The sequence below is a fragment of the Eptesicus fuscus genome, chromosome 22 (genome assembly GCF_027574615.1).
Source record: "Eptesicus fuscus isolate TK198812 chromosome 22, DD_ASM_mEF_20220401, whole genome shotgun sequence".
Taxonomy (NCBI): domain Eukaryota; kingdom Metazoa; phylum Chordata; class Mammalia; order Chiroptera; family Vespertilionidae; genus Eptesicus; species Eptesicus fuscus.
Window position 1 is genome coordinate 25185870 of NC_072494.1, and position 22413 is coordinate 25208282.

The 22413-nt window shown below is 42.4% G+C and overlaps 1 protein-coding gene across 1 annotated transcript in view; it reads left to right on the forward strand.

Annotated features, from left to right (window-relative positions):
* Nucleotides 1–22413, forward strand: part of LAMC1 (laminin subunit gamma 1) — a 106791-nt gene that overhangs the window by 40802 nt on the left and 43576 nt on the right. The gene's annotated exons all lie outside the window — the stretch shown is intronic.

Genomic DNA, 22413 nt, shown 5'->3' on the forward strand with positions numbered 1-22413 from the left:
CTAAAAGAGAGCTGAGCATACAACATTTTTAAAATATATTTTATTGATTTTTACAGAGAGGAAGGGAGAGGGATAGAGAGTAGAAACATCGATGAGAGAGGAACATTGATCAGCTGCCTCCTGCACATGCCTGCAACCAAGGTACATGCCCTTGATCGGAATCGAACCTGGGACCCTTCAGTCTGCAGGCCAACACTCTATCCGCTGAGCCAAACCAGTTAGGGCAACATACAACATCTTTTCCGTCTTCTCCATTATAGAGGATTTGGACACTATGTATTAGAAAAAGTTATCTTTTACATTCTGATGCGTTAATTTTATATTTTAATTCACAATCATTGGAGTCTATAAGAACAAAAATCCTGGAAGTTCTCAATTCAGTGCTGCAAGAGTGAAAGATGAAACTTTACTTAAATATCAGGTAGCTGAATAGAAGTAATGGAAACCTCTTTCACTGCCTACCTTTGGATATACAGATTGGACTTTATCTCATTTAGTTTTTTAAAAGACTTTTTTTCCTCCAAAATTCTAACATAGTCTCAATTCCACTTAAGCCTAAAAGAATTTTACTGAAATAAGGAGTGTCTGCTGTTTATATTTTTCTTGTCTCATGAAAAATATTTTCTAAAACAGGTTATTAAAATGATAGGTACATTTGAGCAAGCGTGAACGGAATTTAAAATTAGGAAGTGAACTCTCAGGTTATCTCCAAGTCCTGCCCAATGTTTGAGTCCTTTCACAAACTTGGGCTCTAAGCGGTTAGCTGTCCGGCCCTGTGGTCTCTAAACTTTCCTGATTCAGCGCATTAGAATAAAAATATTTCTTGGCATACAGCCACAATATATGTATACCAATTTATTTATAAGTTATATACACATATATACGATTGTCATTTATACAAATACAGTAAATGGAAAATGTAAAAGGTTAAGAGAAAGCTGAATATAAATAGAGTTTCCAATATTTTCCCCACACACATCCCAGTGGTCCATCTTGCTTGCTCATCGTGGATAGCAGTGATCTGTGTCCTTCCCTGGAGACGGAATTTACAACTTGTAGAGTCAGCCCCCTTCAGGTATGGCAGTGATTTCTGTAGTCCCGTGATTGGAATGAATAGCTACAGGCATTTGGTAGAGAGAACTCTCCTACCCTTGGAGAGTTTTTACAACTACATTTCCTTTAAAATAAATCCTCAAACTCTGAAATGTTTGGCTTGTAACTCTCAGCTGCCTCCTGTGTGGAGAGGGAAGGAAAGATACAGTACAGTAACGGTTTCTTAATCTCTTGGTGCACTGGGGCATGTGAAATCAGCGGATTGAACATTGCGTTGTCTGGCCAATTTCTATAAATGTTTCTGCAGCTGTCATAAGCAATGTATTACAAAACCTCATTCTGTCCTTTTAGCAGATCTTATAGCTTTTATAAAGAGAGAACCTTCTTTCCTTGGCCAGTTCTTCCCAACATGAGTCTATAAATAGGCCTGCACCGCGGTGAGAAGGCCGGAAGTGAGGACTCTGTTCACCCTGTGAAAGGCTGTGTGCTCTGCGAGTGTTTTTGTGATGGTTAGACACACTTCACGGTAATGCCTTCAGCTCCCTGTTACTCGCTTTTATTTATCCCTGAGTGACGAAAAAGGACATCTTGTCCAACAGAGCTTTGCCATTTTTATTTTTTAGTCTTAAGGAACAAAAGGATGCTGCCATGGGATTTTTGATGAAAAAATGAGAATCATGAGAAAAAACACCTTAGTAGTTATATTTTATTCCACTAACATGTCTAATGACTTTACTAATTTTTTCATCACGTTTTGCCGTCTTTGTCCATCAAACTAGGGCAGTGGTCGGCAAACTCATTAGTCAACAGAGCCAAATATCAACAGTACAACGATTGAAATTTCTTTTGAGAGCCAAATTTTTTAAACTTAAACTTCTTCTAACGCCACTTCTTCAAAATAGACTCGCCCAGGCCGTGGTATTTTGTGGAAGAGCCACACTCAAGGGGCCAAAGAGCCGCATGTGGCTCGAGAGCCGCAGTTTGCTAACCACGGAACTAGGGGAGCAGTGGAGCCAAGCTGGGAGTTGGGGCGGGAAGGCAGGAGGGGTTAGCCTCCGTTCCCTCCTCCGCCTTCGTGCACATCCTACTTGGGCACCATTGCAGACCTCTAGGATGCGACCGTGCGCCCGGACCACCCTTCCTCTGCACCACTTCAGAGCGAGGCCCATCTTCACTCGTTTTTCTGAATTTCCTGCCATCTCAGTTGCCACTTGACCATGTGAATGCACGCCAATGCATGTTTTAAGTTTGATCACTGGTTATCAAAGCTTTGATATAAATTTTGACGGAAAACCCTTCGACATTTACAACATTTGTGGATGTGCCAAAAAATTAAACTTTTCTCGTAGAGACCCCAATATGTTCCTCCTCCATGTCCATCCTAAGTATTTAAACACAGAAAGATACTTTAACTTCATCCCCAACTAGTTAAAGAAGGGCCTGCTGGTTTTAGTCGTTACCAGTGACCCACTCTTCCCACTGTAGTCCCTTGAAGCGCCCTGAAAGGCCAAGACAAGGCTTTTCATGGGTTCACTTTGGTAACTGGTGTAATTAGGAGGCACTTTGGGGAACAGCGTGGGTTGCTTTTTTTTTTTTAATTTAGAACAAAAGAAAGGACCTAACAATGCAAATAGTCTCAAACCTAAATTGCCCCTCTGTTTCTTTCTTTCTTTCTTGAAAAGCAGGCATACTTGCTGAAAGTTTGGGGGAAGCGGGAATTCCTTTGAAGTACCTGGCGGCATAATTCTATAGCATTTTTCTTTTTACATAGTGATCCCAGAGATAATCCTGTTGGGTCGCTTTGAACCCGGAAACTCCTGGAGTGGACGGGCGGACTGAATGCAGGAATGCCTTTTCCTGGGGTCGCTCCCTTTCCTGTCACCTCCCGCCCAGTCCCCGTGCTTGTGTGGACTAGCTCTGACCAGTTCTCTCTTATCCTTTCGCCTGTTACTTGTTTGAGGCCCTAACATGCTCTCTCTTAGGTTTACTCAACCCCGGTGTCATTCTTCCCTTCACCTTTGAAAGTTGTGCTTCGCTTTTTGTTTGTTTGCGTGTTTTCAGGTACATTTTCCTTGATATTTTAGATACAGATTAAAATTATGAAAGATATTGGTTCAGAAAGATTGTTCTTAACAGGAATGTTGTCACTTTTTTTTTTTTTTTTCCACTAGTGATGGGCCCTATGAATTTCTACGTCTGGAGGCAGGTATTAAATGGGAAAGTATGTATCACACTGGAATGTTAATTGTGTTTTTAAGTGCTCTTTAGTCTAAAAGCTCCCGTAATGAGATAAGATCCTCAAATTCCCAAATCTGGAGTTATGGTGAGGAAACTAAACCTTTAATAGATGGAGTCATTTTAGCTCATTCCTGTGATACAGTTAGAGACCACATTGGGAGATTAAGGAGATCATGACAGGTAATTAATGTGAGAAACTGTAAAAAAACAGAAGCTTTCGTGACGTATAAGGTATATGGAAAAAGGACAAGAGTAAATGTTTTAATCTGTGTCCCATTCTCTGGGAGATAGAATGCTCTAACTTTTTACACAACTGGTCTGATGGCTTTTACTAGTAGAGAGAACCACCCCTAGACCAGAGAAGGGCAGTTTGCCATAACTTGATAGAAGAACTGTTGCCTAAGAATGTTCAACTCCCGTTTGCCCCAGTTCTCTGCTTACCAAGCAACCTTCTGATCTCTAATTTGGTCTTCTGTAAGGGCCTGCCCTGTGCAGATATCTGTCCTATTGTTTTGACCAAAGTAGCTTTCATCAAAAATGAACATGTGGTTGTTTATGGGATATGGTTACTTTGGTTAGCACAAGTCACTTCCCAAGAGCCTAATCAGCTGATAAACATTGCATTTCTAGTTTGAAAAGCTGCCGGTCAGATGATTTTGCTTGAAAAAACTAACCAGTGTTCAGTCTTTGTAATAGATGCCATGGAGTTCTACTGAATAGCAACATAAATATTTGTATTACTGTAGTCATCTTAGAATGAAGGATAGCCTAGTGAGTAATGACAGTGCCATGAAAATGTACAAACAAACTTTTTGTCGTTGTATTGGCTATTTTTTCTACAGTGGATATTTAAGGCATCAAGATAGTTTCTGTATTTTCTAGGCTGTATCCTTCATCTTTAATTAGAAATTTATGTTGTTAATGTGATTTTATTAGTGTCATTTATGTTGCTAGATTGGCAAGTTTTTATTTTTTATTTTTTTTTAAAAAACAACACACAATTTTTGTCTTTGCTTATCTGAACTTAAAAATTGTCCTTAGGACAAACTTTTGGCAGCACTAATATTCTACGGTTTTCGTAGTTTTGGATGAAAACTGCCTTTGAAAGGCTATAGCAAAGTTTATTTGGCTTCTAAAACAAGTCTTTTAACTGAAATTTAGTAATGCTCCCTTTTAAATTAATAGACTTTATTTGTAGAGAAGTTTTAGGTTCGCAGCAAAATTGAGCTGAAAGTAAAATACGGAGATTTCCCACATACTCCCTCCCCCATCCACACACACAGCCTTTCCTACTGCCCACTTCCTATGCCAGAGTGGTACCTTTGTTATAATCCGTGAAACAACATTGACACATCCATATCCCCTGAAGTTTCTACATAGCTTACATTAGGGTTCACACTTGGTGTTGTACGTTCTGTGGGTTTGCACAATGTTTAATGACATGTAACCACCGTTACACTATCACACAGAATAGTTTTACAGCTCTAAAAATTCTCTGTGCTTTACTTATTCATCCTTCTCTCCTTCCAAATCCTTGGCAACCACTGATCTTTTTACCATCACCATGGTTTTTACTTTTCCAGAATATCATATAGCTGGAATCATACAATCTGTAGCCTTTTCAGATTGGCTTGTAACACGCATTTAAGGTTCCTTCATGCCCTTTCATGGCTCGATAGCTCATTTCTCTTTATTGCTGAATGATATACCATTGTCTGGATATTCCACAGTTTATTTATGAATTCACCTGTTGAAGGACATCCTAGTTGCTTCCAAGTTTTGGCAATTATGAGTAAAGCTGTAATAAACATTCATGAGCAGGTTTTTGTGTGGACATAAGGTTTCACCTCATTTCGTTTTCAATACCAAGGAGCGTGACTGCTGGATCATATGGTGAGCGTGAGTGAAATTTTGTAAAAAACTGTCTTTCAAAGTGACGGTACCATTTTACACCCCCCACCAACAACGAATGAGCGTAGTAATGCTTTTTAATCCTAAAGAGATTGGGATGCTCAGTGTGTTTTTGATGACTTCCTTATGAGGATATCATTTGGCAGATGACTGTGAAGTGTGAAAGGTCAGGGTAAAAGGGTTGACTGTGGTGTGTGATGTGTGTGCATACACCCTGGTGCCTGAGAAAGGGTGCTGAAGGGCGAGGACTTCCCAACACCTTCCATTTTCCGAATCACCACTGGCCATCCTGAAACTGCATCTTACATTTGGAATTGCTGCTGCAAATGCAGTCAGGTTGCTACTGTGACGATGGCACTGATGCTTCACTGTGTGAGTGTTGATGAAGAGATCTGTGGCATTTCAGGCATGCGCCTGGATCTCTGAAGATGGCTTAATCTGGGGTTTGTTAGGACCAGGGCCAACCATATCCTAGTGCTGGGAGTAGAAGTGAGGACTGTGACCCTGGACAGTGCTCTTCAGAGTCAGGATAGTTTCCTGGCGAGGCTCCCCGGCTCGAGCCTTGATGTGGACAGTATCATCGTTTGTCCTGTTAGTGACATCGTGGAGCAAGGGCTCTCTGGCCTTAGCACAGCTCATGCAAAGATAGTGAAATGCTCAAAAGCTCACATTCCGGCTGTCTGGGCTAACAATTCTGCCAACACTTCTGGCTTTCACAATGACTTGTGTAGGTGGGAGGACTCCAGAGGAAGCAAAGCAAGGTGATAATTTTCTGAATTGGTGCCAGGCAAATAAGAGAAAAAGATTTGTTTTTCTCCCTTTGCTATTCTGTTACCATACTCCCATTCTACCAGTATACTGATTTCTGTACTGATATTTCATTTTATTAGTGTTGATCTGCCTTTAAAGTTGATTTTCCTTTTGAATTCGGAATAAAGTGGGAAGGGGATGGAAGAGTCTCAAGCAGGGCACCCTTCCGCCTGGGTGACTTGTAGCTACTGTGTGGCAACATACGAGGTTCATACCTGACGCATGGCTGGCCTGCCACCCACATGCTACCTGACCTGTGCTGGTGTCTTCAGGGACTGAAAAGGGTGTAGGTACTGCTCTGTTCAATTTTGAAGAATTCTCATACAGAATCCCCCCCTCGGGCTCCCATCCTGTTTCTTTTGAGTAATAACATGAAATTTACCATCTGAATATTTGTAAAAGATATCTGCAAATATTAAGCTATTCCTCATTTTCCCTATTAGAAGATTTTTAAAACAGGTTTTTACCGACTTTTAATATGTAAACATTTTAGGGATATAGGTGAAATAATCAGATGTCTTTTGAAAATATTTACTTGATTAATTTGTGTGTTTAAGTAAAATAAAAAGTTAGGGTTGTTTCCTACATTCTTACATCTTATGGAACAATTTTATTACAATTTTTTTGCCTACATCTTTGACATCATTGATTATTAAAGTTACTTTTTAGCTATCAGCAGTTTCCCAGAGTACATTATGTACATTCATTTCCATGAATAAGTTGTTTATGATACAGTACTTTTCAAATTTGTATGAGATTGCTATCATGGAAATTTAATCTTAAGCCATGTATACTGATTCATATAACAACAGTATATTTTTTTCCTTTGTTTTATATTTGGGGGTTTAATGATATAGCCACTTACTCTCCTGCCTAATAAAGTATCATTTAAAAGGCTTATTATTTATAATATTCAGCACTTTTAATTTTAAAGTTATACCTTCCAGAGATAATTATATAAATCTGGCTTAAAATGTTTGCCTCTAAAAAAAACAAAACCCAAGAAACAAAAAGCCTTCTATCCTGTGTTCTTTATAAACTTCCCAAACTTCTGTTATTTGCAAGCTAATTTGTGTTCTCCACAGTAATTTGTGGTCTAAAATGAAGTAATTGGGAAACTTAGTAAGAACTAGAATATAAAGCAGTTCTCCTCTTTCTGAGAGGATAACGTAGGGGAGAAATTATTTTCTTTGTTCAGGCACATATGATATTAGAACCAGGCCCTGCCCTTACCTGTACATGTTTTCATTTAAGTTCTGGGTGGGTTCCTTCCAGTGAAATGCTGACAGTACCAGGCCCTTACTCAATGTGAACATTCTTAAAATTCATATACGAAAACAGGAGGAACACTGAAGTAAAATGCAGTTAGGGGTGCATCTTATATTGGTTTATTGTGTCAAAAACACCCATTTTATCAATTATTTAGAAGAAGAAATCTAAATTTGTATGTAACTGCTTTTTAGAAGTTTAGGAAACACCCACTTGGGATCAGTCAGCCTGCTTATGCCTTTGCTGAAACGCACACCCTGCTTGCTCTGTGTTGCCCTTTGATTTGGGTTCCACTAGATTGTAAACTTCGGGAGGGCAGAGACACATTCATCCTCACGTATTCTATTCCTGTTCCTGCTTGGAAATCAATTCCGAAAGTTGTTGCCACTAAAAAATGTGTTTATGAGCATGTTTTAAGAATTCTAAAGGCATAGAAAACTGGTGAAAACTGGCTTACGCTCATGCTATCCTTTTGCTCATGTTTTCTCCCACTGAGCCCTTTCCCATCCTCACATGCCTTTCGTTGATTCATACTAACGTTTTTTCTCTTTCGGTCCTCCCTGGACACTTAGGAACTTGAAGTGGTTTGACCCTTAGCATGTGCCCACTTAGTCTGGACTTTTCGGAGAGTTCTAAAAAGGGTTGGACACAGCACTAAGTATAAGCAGGCAAATTTTTTAAAAAATATAATGCCCATATCTGTTCTAAAATCCACAAGCAAACCTGCTTTATGCTAAATGACACATTCAGGTGATATAGGGTGGCCTTGCCAGTGTGTTTCTGTGGAGAGAAGGAAAACAGGGCAAAATCTAGGGACATCGGCTCCCCGGACTCACCAGGGTGGATCCACTGTGCTGCATGGCTGCATTGCAATTCTAATCCGCCTACATGCGGAAGTCAATGGGGTCTTTGTTCCAAACTTGTGGAAGAATGCGGGAGCCAAGTAGTGGTGGGAGTTCAGTGTAGTTCCACTGTTCTGGGGATTGGGCTAATTTTCAAAGGGCTCCAGACATTTACTTTTTCTGGTGAGAGAAGCAAGAGCAGAAAACCCCCTTCTTTCCTGCTGCGGAGGAACTTACTGTGAGACATTGCGTGTCCTTTGTCCCTTGTGGCTAGATGTGGACAGAGATGTTTGATTATTTGTTTAGAGCCTGGAGATTGAAATGCTTCATCGTTTGTGCACTTAGAAACCAAAAGTTATCTTTTCCTCATCCAAAGGCGAAGCCGCTGTGTGAGAACCCTGTGCTCGCAGTCAGTAGAGAAGTCTTACCCTTAAAAATGGGACCTGGATTTCTGTTAGCCTTCGCAGATCATTCAGTATGCGCTCACCGGCAGCTGGCAATCTAGGATTTGACCGGGCGCCTTGTATAGGTTCAGAAAATTACCTAAGTCTTTACAGAACTGACGTTAACTGGAAACCAGATGATATTTCATGTCTCAGATGTCATTTGTCCTTGTGAAATCAGCTCCTACGGCATTCTGGCATTTCTCTGGAATGTAACTCTAAGAAAAAGGGTTTCCGATCTAGTGGGGAAGTATCCTTAGAAATGTCACTGACACATAAGAGTATAGAGTCCAGCTTCTTGGAACTGGATTTTAAAGTTCCTTTTGTCAGAACTGGCTTACGGATGAGAAGCAGATGTAAGGTTGCTGCTTACTCCCTACCTCAGCAGTGCACTCACTTTACATTTTAATTATTCGTGTCTTCCCTTATAGATTGTATGGAATTCCTTTAGGACAAGGGTTGAGTCTTGCTTTATCCTTGTATCTTCAGTGTCTAACCTGGGGGGCATGCAGTAAGTTTTAGCCTATGTTTGCAAAATGAGTGAATTAGTGAATGAATGAACCAGATGGCAAACCAGACTTACCTAGGCCACTCTCTTTCTCTCATAGGGATGCTGCTTATTGCATAAGTCAGACACTTCTCTCCCATTAAAGGGCACCAAGAAAAATGTACCCCAGAGTAAAGAGACAGCAAGAGACAAGTCCTGGTCCTCATTACTCTCTTGGGTATGAGTATGTTGGGAGGGGCGGCGGGGGGCGGGTGGTGAGAGGGATAAGAAACGGGGATTTAAACAAAACATGCAAAAAATAAGTGAGATGATTCCAGGTACTAATAAGTCAATGGAAAAAGTGCCATGAACATGGGGCATTGAGTTTCTCAATAAATACCCAAATGTCTTCTTTTTAGTAGAAATCTTACCCCCAGGACTGGGCATCAGTCCATCTACCCCACAGAGAGGAAATCCTTGCTACTCCCCTGAAGGCTCAAGCATGCTCATGGTGGAAGGACTTCAGGAACCAGAGCTGCTAAACAGAAGGTCTCTGGAAGGATTAGTTCAGGCAGGGCTGGGGGCTTCTGGCCCTCTTAGTGATGCCATTCTGATGAACGGAATTTTTGCCTTTTAGCTTTTGGAAAAAGCTATTTTTTCTCTTTGATCTTGTTAAAGGCTGCTACATACAAAGGCTCTTTTTTTTCTATTGCCCTGTTTTTAAAATAATTGGAAGAAGGTCTTGAAAGGTTTCATCTTAAACTTTATGTCAGTATCCAGAAAGCACTGTTTCATTGTAGAATTCTGACCTGTTGTGTATAGGACATGAGTCAACCGACAGTAAACCAATATTTACTGGTCACCTGTTTTGTACCAAGAGCGGTGCCCAAGAGATTGCAGAACAGTGCTTTCCAGATTGTGGGTTACAACTTCCTAATGTCATAAAATCAACGTAGTGAGCTGTGACTAGCGTCTTCTAACAAATGAAATGGATAATAGGATAGAATATCAGATTGCATCACAGTATTGCATTGTTTTATCAAGCTGGAGTTTCAGTTGTGTGTGCTTGGGGTTACAACGTAAAGTTTCTTTTTTACTGTGTATGATGGTCAGGAAAGCTTGAAAAATATTATTCTTGAGAATATCTAAAAAGTATAGATAGATTTCTTTTGAATAAGTTAAACTCTTGGAGGAGAAAAGAAACTTATACAAAGGAGTAAATACTCAAGTGCAGAATTACACGGTGCATCCTGAAGAGCTTAGAGGATAATACAGGTTGGAAGTGTCATGGAGACAGTGGCACTTGAACTAAACCTGAACTAAATACGGGTGGGGTTTGGTAGGAGTGAAGGCTGGAGGATGAGTTAGAAGGGAGAAATGGTTGATGGAGAAAAAAGATGGCAAGTCTGGAGAGGAGTTTCAAGTTATGTTGGAGTGTTTTAGGGTCTGGCTTGGAGGTAGAAAGTGAAGCACAGTTGTTCAGACTTAGTCAAGTCTTGCAATAATACACCTTGGGAGTTTGCACTGACCTGCACAGGTAACCTGCACAGATTCATACGCTGGGGGGTGATGTGATGGAGGGTGGGCTCGTAGACTGTCTCCCAGCTCCTTCCTACCCCCTCTTTCGTTGTGAAGCTCCTGAGGGAATTTCTCCTAGGTGGGTGTTGGATACCAAGTCTTTGGCATCCGATCAAAGAGAGCCAGGAGGACTTTGGCTGCCATCCAGAATGTAAATAGAAAGGAAGAGCGGGTCCCATTGTGGGCCTTCGAGGCACTCCTGTGGGTAAGGGCTGTCTGTTTGAAATATGGCAAAGGATGGACTTGAGCATTTCTTCTGATACCACCGCTAAGTTTGCTCTCACTGTACAAGGAAAGGCAGATAAGAGAGGCTCCTTTTTGAAGCAACGGGAATCTGACCGGCCTACCTGAAGGGTGCTATGCAAATAATTTGTCATGATCTTCTCTTTGACCTCAATGCCCCCTCACTGGCTGTGGTGTGTGCATAATTTATAAGACAGCTTTGGGAGTGATCACTAAATATTTCTCCTCCCTAAGTAGGGACATTGATACTCTTTACTATTTTCCTTAAAAAAAATAAAATAAAATAAAAACCTTCTTCACTACTTTACTAATTTCCTGAACAGAAATTTAAAACAAAGAAATTTCTGAAATTATGATGTACATGAAAAGGAAAGGGATTTAATAGAAAAAAAGTGCCTTTATACATGACTATTTCATCTGTAACACTGCATACATCAGTAATTTTGATTGACTCTGGTTAGACGTTTTGATTCTTTGTTGTAGTAGATTATCAAATGTTCTAGACTGAGGCTGTACTAGAATGTAATTCAGTGTTTAATTCGAGTCATTAGGACAAACAGGCAGACCCTAGCATCTGGGAGTACAAGGTTGCTCACAGATACTTAGGGAGATTGCAGACATCTCAGATATTCGATGCGGGTGGGGGGCTTAATTTAATCAGCAGTGCGCCAGCAAGTCCAAGCACAGCCCACGAGAGATGAAGAGATGCAGAGAACACGAGCTCTGGTGTCTAAGGAATACTTTGTAGAGTGTGCATTTCCATTCCTATGCAAAGAGGGGGGCAGGGGTGAACGACAAATGCAAAGGGGCCGTATTCGCTTATACTTATTTACAGGGGCATCTGCTCACAATCAGTCGCTTGTGGAAAGAGTGACAGTTGGCAGAGCATTTTCATGATGTAGAATGTCCATCCGCTCAGAAGAACAGAGGCACAAGGAGGCCTGTGTGAAGGACCGAATTCCTTCCCACCCAGCGGACAGGGAGGGAGGTTCTCGCAGAGACTGAATGGGATCCGCTCGCCTTTTCCACTCTGTGTGTGGTTTTTAATCTGTTTTTTCCTGCTGTCCCAGCTCCTTGAATTGATCAGTCGGGTTCCCTCCTTTCATTGCTGTTACTGCTATTAAGTCTCCCCTGGAGCGGGTTGACAGGGGCACCACTGGGGAAATGCTGTGACTGAAAAAGTGTTGTTTTCCTTGTCTTTCTGCTTGATGGCTTCAAGTTCGTGGGCCGTATAAGAGCTAAAGATTATTAGTACAGATTTGACCTTGGAAATGAGTTGAATCTCCATCTCCTCACCTTTTAACTGCTAATTATCTTGCCCCTTCATTTTACCTCTTTTCTGCAGGGCACACAGGCTCAAAATTTGGGCCAAGGAAATCTGAATGTGTCCTCTATTGTCCCCACAAATGTGGAAGAAGGAGGAGGTGCATTCAGAAATTTTACAAGATTAAGAGCAATCCAAATACATTTGATGCCCAGAATTACTTATTGATTCATAGGTACAGTTTGCCGACCTTAGATTCTAAACTACTAACGGTGTGTCCCTAAGGCTTGAGTCTGGAAGGAGATGGAACCGGGGCCTCCAAGTATTTCTGACATGAAAACTAAAAGGTCACCCTATAGATTCAGTGTGGATGTTGTGAGAGAATTTAAAATCCAGAATATCAAGTCTGGAGTTTTGGAGTGTTCTTCTAATTCTTTAATCAATCTACCTTTCTTCTCCCTCCCCTTATTCCTAACCCTCCCCTTCCGCCTCTCTTTCTCTCTAATATCAGTGTGAGTGCCTGATACTTTGCTCTAAAGCGTGTGTGTGTGTGTATGTGTATGTGTGTATATATATATATATATATTACATACCTGAAATTTCTTCTCTGAAAAGTAAATATTTCCACATTAGTCTTTAACCAACAGAATGTAGCACCCTCCCTGAAAATGCCAACACTGCCCGACACAGACTGGGATTAAACAAGTCTAGGCTACTAGACAAAGGAGAAAAAGTGTTTTCTTATCTTTCTGAGTGCACTGAAGCAGAAGTTAACTCTTTGCTTCCAGATTTGTCCCTTGCCACTGAGAACTGCTGTTGGTCTTGTATCATTTTATTACGTACCAGTAATGGTTGGGAGGAGGCCGGAAGGACAGGAACCAGAAGGGATGGGGAATTTGGTTTTGGGGGAATCCCGACCATTGTCTGCATGAGAAGAATAGCACAGCGAAAGCCCCAGCAGTCGGTGGTTTTCTCAGAATCAAACATATATTTATTTCTACTTGCCTGGGAGATAGGGCTCTGAGGACACAAGTTGAATGACTGAGAGATTAGCATGGAAAACAATGTTGGAGAGAGTTTGGGTTCAGTTGGCCCAGTCACTCCAAGCCTCCTTGGACATGGAGTGAGCAGCCCCTCTGGAGCTGAGCCTCTGTATGTGTCCTAAAGAAGATAAACTGCTATTATTCTGGTTCACTGCGCAGGCCTGCACAGTTAACACTTGCAATAAATTTTACCTTGAAATACATGACATGTGAAAGTCAGAGTCATCACCCATAAGCGACTTAGTTGATCCTGCAGCTGAGCACCAAAGGCAGAGGCCTTTTCCTACCTGAGTCTTTAAAGGGTGAGCGCCAGGATGAAGAACAGTTTATATAGCCCTAGCTGGTTTGGCTCAGTGGATAGAGCGTCGGCCTGTGGACTGAAGGGTCCCAGGGTTTGATTCCAGTCAAGAGCACGTGCCCAGGTTGTGGGCTTGATCCCCAGTAGGGGGCGTGCAGGAGGCAGCCGATCAATGATTCTCTCTCATCATTGATGTTTCTTTTTCTCTCTCCCTCTCCTTTCCTCTCTGAAATCAATAAAAAAATATTTTTTTTTAAAAAAAGAGTTTACATTAGGGCCGTATTTCTCAAATGTGCATAAAAATCACCTGGGGTGCCCTTTAAAATACAGATTTGGGGAACCCTCCCAGACCCTACCAAAACAGAACTTCTGGGGGTCGGGCATAACAGTCTGCATTTTTTTCGGAAGCTCACTGGGTGATGCTACCAGGCAGGCTGGAGCCTTACGTGGGCCGGATTATGGGAACGACTGTAGCAGGAAAGCCTAGCCTGGGGCCGGGCTACTGGGGAGGCGCCCTCAGAGCGCCTGTGGGTTTTGGACTGTTTTGGAACCAGATGATTCTTTTTCATCTAGATACTTCGGTGATCCTGTTGATTCCATTGTTTTTGTTAATTCCATTATTTTTTCTTGAAGGAGGCCTTGGGAAAGGTTCTCTCACACACTTCATGGTGGGCCAGAGTGGGTCTCTTTTACCCACTCTTGTCCATTGACACTGCCAGAGAGGGTCCTCACTGTCCAGTGCTAACTGGATCACCCGATCAACATAGCACATGCTGTCTTCCCACCTTTAAAAGCAATTTTTCCTGAACCCCCTCTCCTCCCCTCCATCCACCATCTCATTTCTTTATAGCAACATTACTTGGAAAATTGTCTATATTAGCTTTTGCAATCTCTGCCTCCCCCTTCTCCCCCCCTCCCCAAACATTCTCTGGCTATCATCCCTGTCATTATACTACAAACCAATTGTCAGGCTCTTCAATCCAGTGGCCAGTGTGCAGTCTTCATCTTCCTCAGTTGTTCAGGAGTGTTTGATTCAATCGATCATTCTCTCCTTATTGAAAAAAAATTTTTTAATCTTGGCTTCTAGAATTCTACTCTTGATTCTCTTTCTGTTTCAGTGTCTATTCCTCTGGAGTCTCCTTTGCTGAGTCTTCTTATCTCCCCATCTGTAAAAGTTGGCATGTCCCAAGACCCAGCTGCGGACCCCTCTTCTGCGTTCATTCCCTAGGTGTTTTCATCTAATCCCATGGCCTTTAGTTCGGTCTGGCTGCTGATGTCTTCCAGGTTTCTCTCTCGTGCTTGGATCTCTCCCTGAAATCCAGACTTAAATGCCTACTTGACATGTCCACTCAGTTGTTTCATAATAAGCGTCTCCAAGTTAAAAAGGTTCATAATCGAATCCCCAATTTCCTTTCACTCCATCCCCACCCCCGTTTCTCCCATGTTCTTCATGATCTCAGAAAACAACGGCTTCTTTCTGGTTGCTTATGGGACAGCTTACACCCGACTTCCAATCCATCAGTAAACCAGGTCCACTTTACCCTCCAAATATGGCTGGAATCTGCTCACTGCTCGCTGGTTCTGCCCTGGACCAAACCACCCTTATCTCCTGCCTGGGTGATTGCAAAAGAACCCTGACCAGCCCTCTTGTCCCTATAGCCTCCTCTGTAGTCTTTTGTCAATAAAGCAGCCAGAGCGATCCTTTTAAAATACTAGTCAGATCATGTTACTCCCTTGTATAAAATCCTCCGGTGGGTTTTCACCTCATTCAGAGTAGAAGCCAAAACAAAACAAAACAAAAAACCAGTAGAAGCCAGTCTTACAATGGCCTGTAAGGCCTACATGATGGGCAGGCCCCCCTCCCCTCAGCTTCTTGACCTTATCCCCTGTACATTCCTTCTTGTTCACTCTTATTCAGCCCCACTGGCCTTGTCACCTTCCCTGGAACTTGCCAAGATGCTCCTGCCTCATGGTATTTGCTGCCTTGGTCCTTCTAGGAATGTTCCCCCCCCCACCCCCCACCCCCGCCATGAGTTTCCCTTCTCCCGAATTCTCCGCAAATGCTCTTGTCCACCTCAGGCTATTCCTGGTGACGCTGTATTAAATGGCATTCCTCCCCTTAACTTTGTTCTTCGCCACATCATTTATCATCTGGCACACACAATTTTTGTTTTTATTTTTGCTTTTTATCTATCCTTTACCCACCTCCACTCCCCACTGTACCCTAAGCCCTACGGTGTTGGGCTCTGTGATTCTCTTCCATAGCCCTAGCGCATAGAATGGTGAAATAGTAGGTGCTCAATAAATATTTGTTGAATGAATGGGGAAAAAATGGACATGGAATTATCAAAACCAGTTATGGCTATTAACTGTGCTTGACCTAATGGGTGGATGTGGTCAGAAATTAAGCAATTGTGAAAACTGAGAAAGACAATTTAGTATTTAAGATATTTTATGGTATTTATTTTTTTTTAGGAAAAAAGAAGTATATGATTTAGGGAAATAAGGGGCCAAGTTTATTAGGAGTTAAAGTAATGAGAGTAAAGGCATTCTAGCAAAATGAAGAATGGTGTATTCTAAATAGATCGTCTTGGTGGACTTCAGTTTAAATTCACTTAGCAAATAGTGGTTTAATAAATAAAAGCACACTATTGTTCAACTCTCTGTGGCCTTACGTGTGTGTGGGGGGGGTGTGTGTGAAGGTTTATTAGGGTTTATCTTAGTCTATTATTGCACCATTACATATACAATCTCTCGTTATATATAAGAATCTTTTTTCCGCAATCAGATTTTCTCACTATTATTTTGCATTCTTCACTTCTCTGTTATGGGTGAAAGTATGAGCAGTTCTGAACAGTACATGGATATCACAGAAGACATTACTTCCCATATACTTGTGTGGTCTTTTTTTTCCATAGCTAAACAATTTAACATTTTTAAAATATGGGTTTTACTTATGCAGCTTATATTTCATTGCCTTCCTATTTCTATATTTTATTTCCTTAGTATTATAATTAACTTCTTTGCTTTCTTTAAGTGACTCCATTAAATCCCACTTGTCAGTCAATCCCCTGTAGTTAGAACTCTGTTGTTCTGCGGAATGGATTTTTTGCCTCAGCTCGGGTGAGTGGGAGTAAATGCTGGCTTCATTCCTTTAGCTCAGCTCAAGGATTTCAGGCATGCTTGTGACCTACTAGCCTGAATTAGGGCTGGTATGGAATCTTGTGAGCAGGAGGTTTGGGTTAAGAGGGCATATGCCCAATACTTGGCTTGGAATTTCACTTGGGAATCTTGTCTCTTCTGGTGAAGGTTTCAAATAAAATGACAAAGATATACAAATTAGGATGAATTTATTTTATGTTATGATAATGGCAAATATCTGTAGCATCTAACAGTGATATACACCTATTTGAAATTACTCTTCAAGAGTGTGTGATGTTCTGGCGTTCAGTGAAGAATTCTAATTCTCTCTGTTCACATAACAGCTGTCTGGTGATCTCATATTTGATATGTGTTAAACCAAATCAGTTCTGACCTTTCCATTTGCTGAAGGGTATATGGCATTTTTGGATATCGCAGTTGGGCAATGCGAGCAGAAAGAGTTTATGTTTGGAAGATTGCTACGCTAGGTTAGTGCCATGGTCTTATTCAACAACAGCACCAACTGGTAGTTTTGGGAGATGAAGGTAGAACTGTCTTCTTTGGCTTACACTTTAAATTTGGTGCTTTATGGAAACATCTTGCTTTCCTAAGAGATTATCTTCCCCAAGGCATGCCAATGTATTTCAAAACATTGGTTTTCCTCTAAGCTCCTTTGTCACAGCCGTACAATTATTTTTATAAATAGCCAATGGTATAGAATTTTGTTGGGTTTAAACAAGATTCAATTGGTTGTCATCACTTCTCTTTTAGCTACCTGCGCTGTTATATCTCGGGTGGCAGCTTGGAACTGAAACTCCATATTCCAGCACTACTCATCTTAGCATGTCTTTCTGTCATGGCAGTGACACGTGTGACAGGAAGTGCGTATTGCATGTACTCGGGGAAATGTGAACCATTGAAGCTTTCTCAAATCGTAAATTCCATTGCATTTATTTTAATAAATTCAATTAAAAATGACTATTTTATACCGAGCTATAAAGGTTACTTGTCCTGGGTGTAAGTAGTGCTGATTTGGATGTATTTCCTATGGGATTGTGCCCACATACTGTTGGCATCAAGCCGATTGACAGAGAGGCCATGACAGAGGGGCACTGAAATTTAAGGGAAAGGACTGGGATAGTAAGTTTTTAAAAAGAACCTATTTTGAAGAAGAGTTTTAGGCAGTAGTAGCTAGCTTGTTAACAGGCAGTCAGGACTGAGTTTCCTGGCAGTTGGAATGACTCCATGTACCCAGATCACATTCTGCATGTGCTCATCAGTCCTCTTCCTGCTCACCCATCCTTGTCCACTTGAGGATCCCACACTCAGCATTCACTTGGCCCGGGGTCATCTTGATTGGCGAGGCCGTATTTGGACAATCTGCCTGCCGAGGTGGAGCGATAACAGCTGGAACGCAGCTGTGCATGTTGTCCTGGGAACTCTTGTTTCAGCCAGCAGTTACACCACTCACAAAATGGAAAACCGTTCTCAAATAGTTGCTTTTGGTGACTACTGTTTGTGTTAACTGTTTGGGGGGATCTCGTTTAGCAGCCTAAACATCTATCATCTCTCGTGGCCTTTCCGTGCTACAACCTTATTAAAGTTTTAAGATTCAGAAGATCAAGTCTGACTGCAAGGAAAACAGTCAGTTTATGCTTCTGAGGAGTTCGCCCAGAAGTACAATAGTGAATCAGCGACTCCTAATTGGAGACTTCAGAATGAACTCGTTTTCTTGGTCTAATTCAGGCCACTGAAGGGCATTTTGAAGTTTTGCAAAATTCTGTATGGCCATTGTCGCTCATTACTTCATTGTGAAGAAGGCTGTTGTACAAGGAACTCAGTGGAATTCTTCTGAGCTGCACATAACAGAGAGGCGTTTATGTTCGCCAGAAGTCAGTGCTTGACTCCAGTTCTGAGACAGGAAGGGTTTCTCCCCTGCTCAGCGATTAGAAATACTTCACCACGTAGGAGGCTTAAGCGGAATTCTTTGGCTTGGCCCCGTGTGAACAAAAGGCTGATTCTCGTTGTTCAGGCGGCCCCCTCCCCTTCTCTCATTCCCTCGCCGGCTTGAAGTGTAGGACTCGGAGCAGGAAGTACTAGTTAATTTTGTGTGCTTCATTCTCAACATCTGCACTTGAGGCTTTTTGTTTATGGGAGGAATGTGGCAGAGAGAGGGGGGAGGCAGGAGAACATTCAGAAGCTAAATATTTTCTTGAGGGTGTGTATATCCATCGTTAGTCTTAATGGGCATGCACATGGGGTGAGGGGTGGAAGATGTCCTAGTTGTGTAGTTGCTGGGACGCTTTTCAGACAAGCACTTCTGATTTTCTGAATTGTGTGCTTGGCATCTTCACCTTCAAGTCAGACTGTCTCCTTGGACACTCTTTCAGTGTAACGATAGTATTGTAGCTGTCACTGGACTGGAAATCAGGAGACCTGGTCCTGTTTTCTGCTCATCTACCGATTAACGAGATCATTGTACTTTGTCCGCTGTCAAAGGAGTAGGACAGACAGATACAGAGTAGGGAAGTATGGAGAGAGAGAGAGACAGAGAGACTCAGTTGTATGAATATGAGGTGAGGGGTGGAAGATGTCCTGGTTCTAGTTGTGTAGTTGCTGTTACACTTTTCAGACACGCACTTCTGATTTTCTGAATTGGAATGTTTAATGGAATAAGAAGTAGCTCCTTACTTTCCCAGTTCTTCCTTATTCATGGTTGCAGGTAATCCTGGATAGCACAGACAGCTAAGCTTTGACTCTTCCACTCTGTTTTCTGTATTTGCTTCTGTATTTATTCAGAATAGATTCCAGATTTCTTGAAGTAACTTGAGTCTCCCTATCTTATTGTCCTTCCATTGCACCTATGTAGAAAATCACACCTGCACAACGATGTCCCTACAAAGTCACGACCTCCTCCCTCTTCCGCAGTGTAGTCTCTGCCCAGCAAGCCTTCTTTTTCTCCAGTCATCTCTTTGCTAGTCTCTACACTGGCTCTTAGGAAGTCTCTACACTCTCTTCACATAGTCCCCACCAACATTCCCCCACCCCTTAGCTGACACCCTTGATTTTCACTGCACAGAAATAAAAAGTCATCAGTTAGAATTCTTTCAATGTCCATCCCTTAAAACCTACAAAGTCACTTGCATTTGCATCCAGATAGCAAGCAGGGATGCAGGGTTCCTCCTACATGGAGGCAATCCTTCCACCACCACTAGTCACGTTCTTGTATCCCACCTTTATGAAATGAATAAAAGATTTGACAGTGAAACAGAATGTCAACAGGGTAAATGTAGAGGAGGCTTTCAGAAGTGGCTCCTGTTCCCCGTCACCCTCCATCAGTGACCAAGTTACTGTTGATGTCTGCTTCTTACATCTCACTGGCATCCATTCATTTCTTTTCATCAGCTGTCCTACTCTTAGTTCAGCCACTGTCATCTCTCCGGGATTACTGCCACATCATCTTCACTCTTCTCCCCACCCTTAGTCCTGTTCCTTCCACAGTGGCCAGAGGGATCTTTCTAAAAATCAAACCAAACCATGCATTTCCTGACAAATCTTCCAGTGACTTGCCATTGTCCTCAAATTGAAGTTGCTCTTTAGCATGACTTCTGGCCGGCATATTCTACCTCCTCGTTAGCTCATCTCCAGCTACTCTCTCCAGCTCCAGCCATACTGTCAACTCCGATTCCTCCAGTGATTACGTCTCTGTCCTCTGGGCTTTCACACATGCTCTTTCATCTGCCTGGACAACTGAACCCTGTTTGCTCAGCCAGTTCCTCTGCATTCCTCAGGTTTTGGATCTAGATGTCACCCCCTCTGGAAAACCTCACAAATCTAAATTATGTGACTTCCCTCCACGCTCCCAAAACATTGTGCACTTCCCTGTCATAGCCCTCCTCGCATGGAAGCACAATGTTCCGTAGCGACTGCTGGACGGACTGCAACTCTATGAGCAGTCAGTCCACGTGGCTGTCTTGTGGTGTGGACCGTGTGCACATCCTCCACAGATCGCCCCATCAGCCTTTCCTCTTCCAACGGTGGCTCTAGGTTAGGATGAGAAGAGCAGCTCTGAAAAGGAGGCTGGGTGAGGGAAGGCCAGCACCCGCACGCTAGGTTGCCTCCAGGTTTAATGCTAGCAAGATTGCTTTCTAGGTGTGTCAGCAGTGAGAATGAGCACATAGGCCCGTTTCTTTCGGGGTGTGGCTTTGTGGTACAGATGTTGCTATGGAACTCAAAAGCACCCTGATCTCTTTTGCCTTCTCTCCTTTGATCCAATCTTCTGCAGGTTGGGTTGCTAAAGAAAAATGAGATTGCGATATCATAAATGTAGACAGAGAGAGTAGAAAAGTAAGGGTCATCTGTAATCTAGAGATTAGCGAGTCAGCCTTTGAACATCCTGAGCCACCTACTCCTAAGTGGTTTTCCCATTCTGGAATGTCTTAGATAGTCTCTGGAATGTCCTAGATACTGCATTATAGCCTCACCCTCATGCAAAGGTGATGTCTTGACATTTTTTACATAGTAAAGAGAGGTTAAATTTGCGTTCCTTTAATAGGAGGGTTGTAAACTGTATTTCCATGACCTGTGTCGAGGCAAAATATTGGATTGCATTGTAGATAGAAGATCCTGGCTGTACCAGGTGGTCCCTGGAATAATCAGGCCCTTATGTGTGAACATATCCAGGGTCCTCGTTCAGGAATTTTCTCCTAAACCTTGTTGTCATAATACCTTATATTTGTATAGAGATTTACAATGAGTCAAATATATACAAGATCTTAGTTTGACCTTGCAACAACCCTTTGAAGTGGGTGACTCAGGGATTATCATCCTCATTTTTTAGAGGGGAAAATGGCAGAGCAGAAATCACACAGCTAGTCGTTGAAGGAGGCAGGACCTGAACTCAGGTCTCACGGTGCCCAGTCCTATGTTCTTTCATGCCACATGTCCTTGTGTCCAAGCTCTTATGTGTGTGTGTGTTTTGTGTAGATGGGGGGGGGGCAGTTAATTAAACCAGTCTTTTAAGATCAGGACCAGTTGAGAAATACAATCAGACACGGCTCATCACATCAGTTTTATTATAGATAGACTGGAGTAAAGAACAGAGCCTGTACACATGGCTTCCGTGGTCTTTTTGCTCTTACTTCCTGCCCCCTCCCCTTGCCACCTCCTTTTCCCAATTGAACCCACCGTGACACTGAGCCTCAGATCTGTACCAGGACTGCAGCAGGCCTCCTGCCTGGAGGCAGAGGTGCTGTCTTGCATTGAGGAGTGCAGGAGATGGACTCAGACAGCTAGAGAGAGAGCTGGAGATGCCAGGCCACACATGAGCATCGTTCCCCTGGGGATGAGTGGGTTCCAGGAAGTGAGAAAACGGCTGAAGTCTGCCCTCAGCACTTCTGAGCGTGTAGGGGAGGATTTAGGATGGTTCTTCCTGTGCAGTTAATTCACTTGGGGAGAAAAGACTAGAAGCTCCTTGCATACAAGGACCCCTAACACATGCTGTCCCCCAAAGTGTACAGCCGAGGCCTGAGCTTGTCATTGTGCCCAACAAATACTTGTTGACCAACCTGTGATCTTCACTCTGGCATAGAAGCAGCAAAGAAAAGATAGTGTCAGACCCAATTTCTAAATGAATGAACAGTTGCACATGACCTCTTTTACCCACCCGAAGGCACACTGGCTGGCGACCAAGATACCCTGCCGTCGGATTGGCAGCTGTAGGGAGCTGTCTGATTCAGGGATTCTTCTTCCGGAGGGATGACAGTCCACTAACTCCTCCCTTCCCTGACCAGA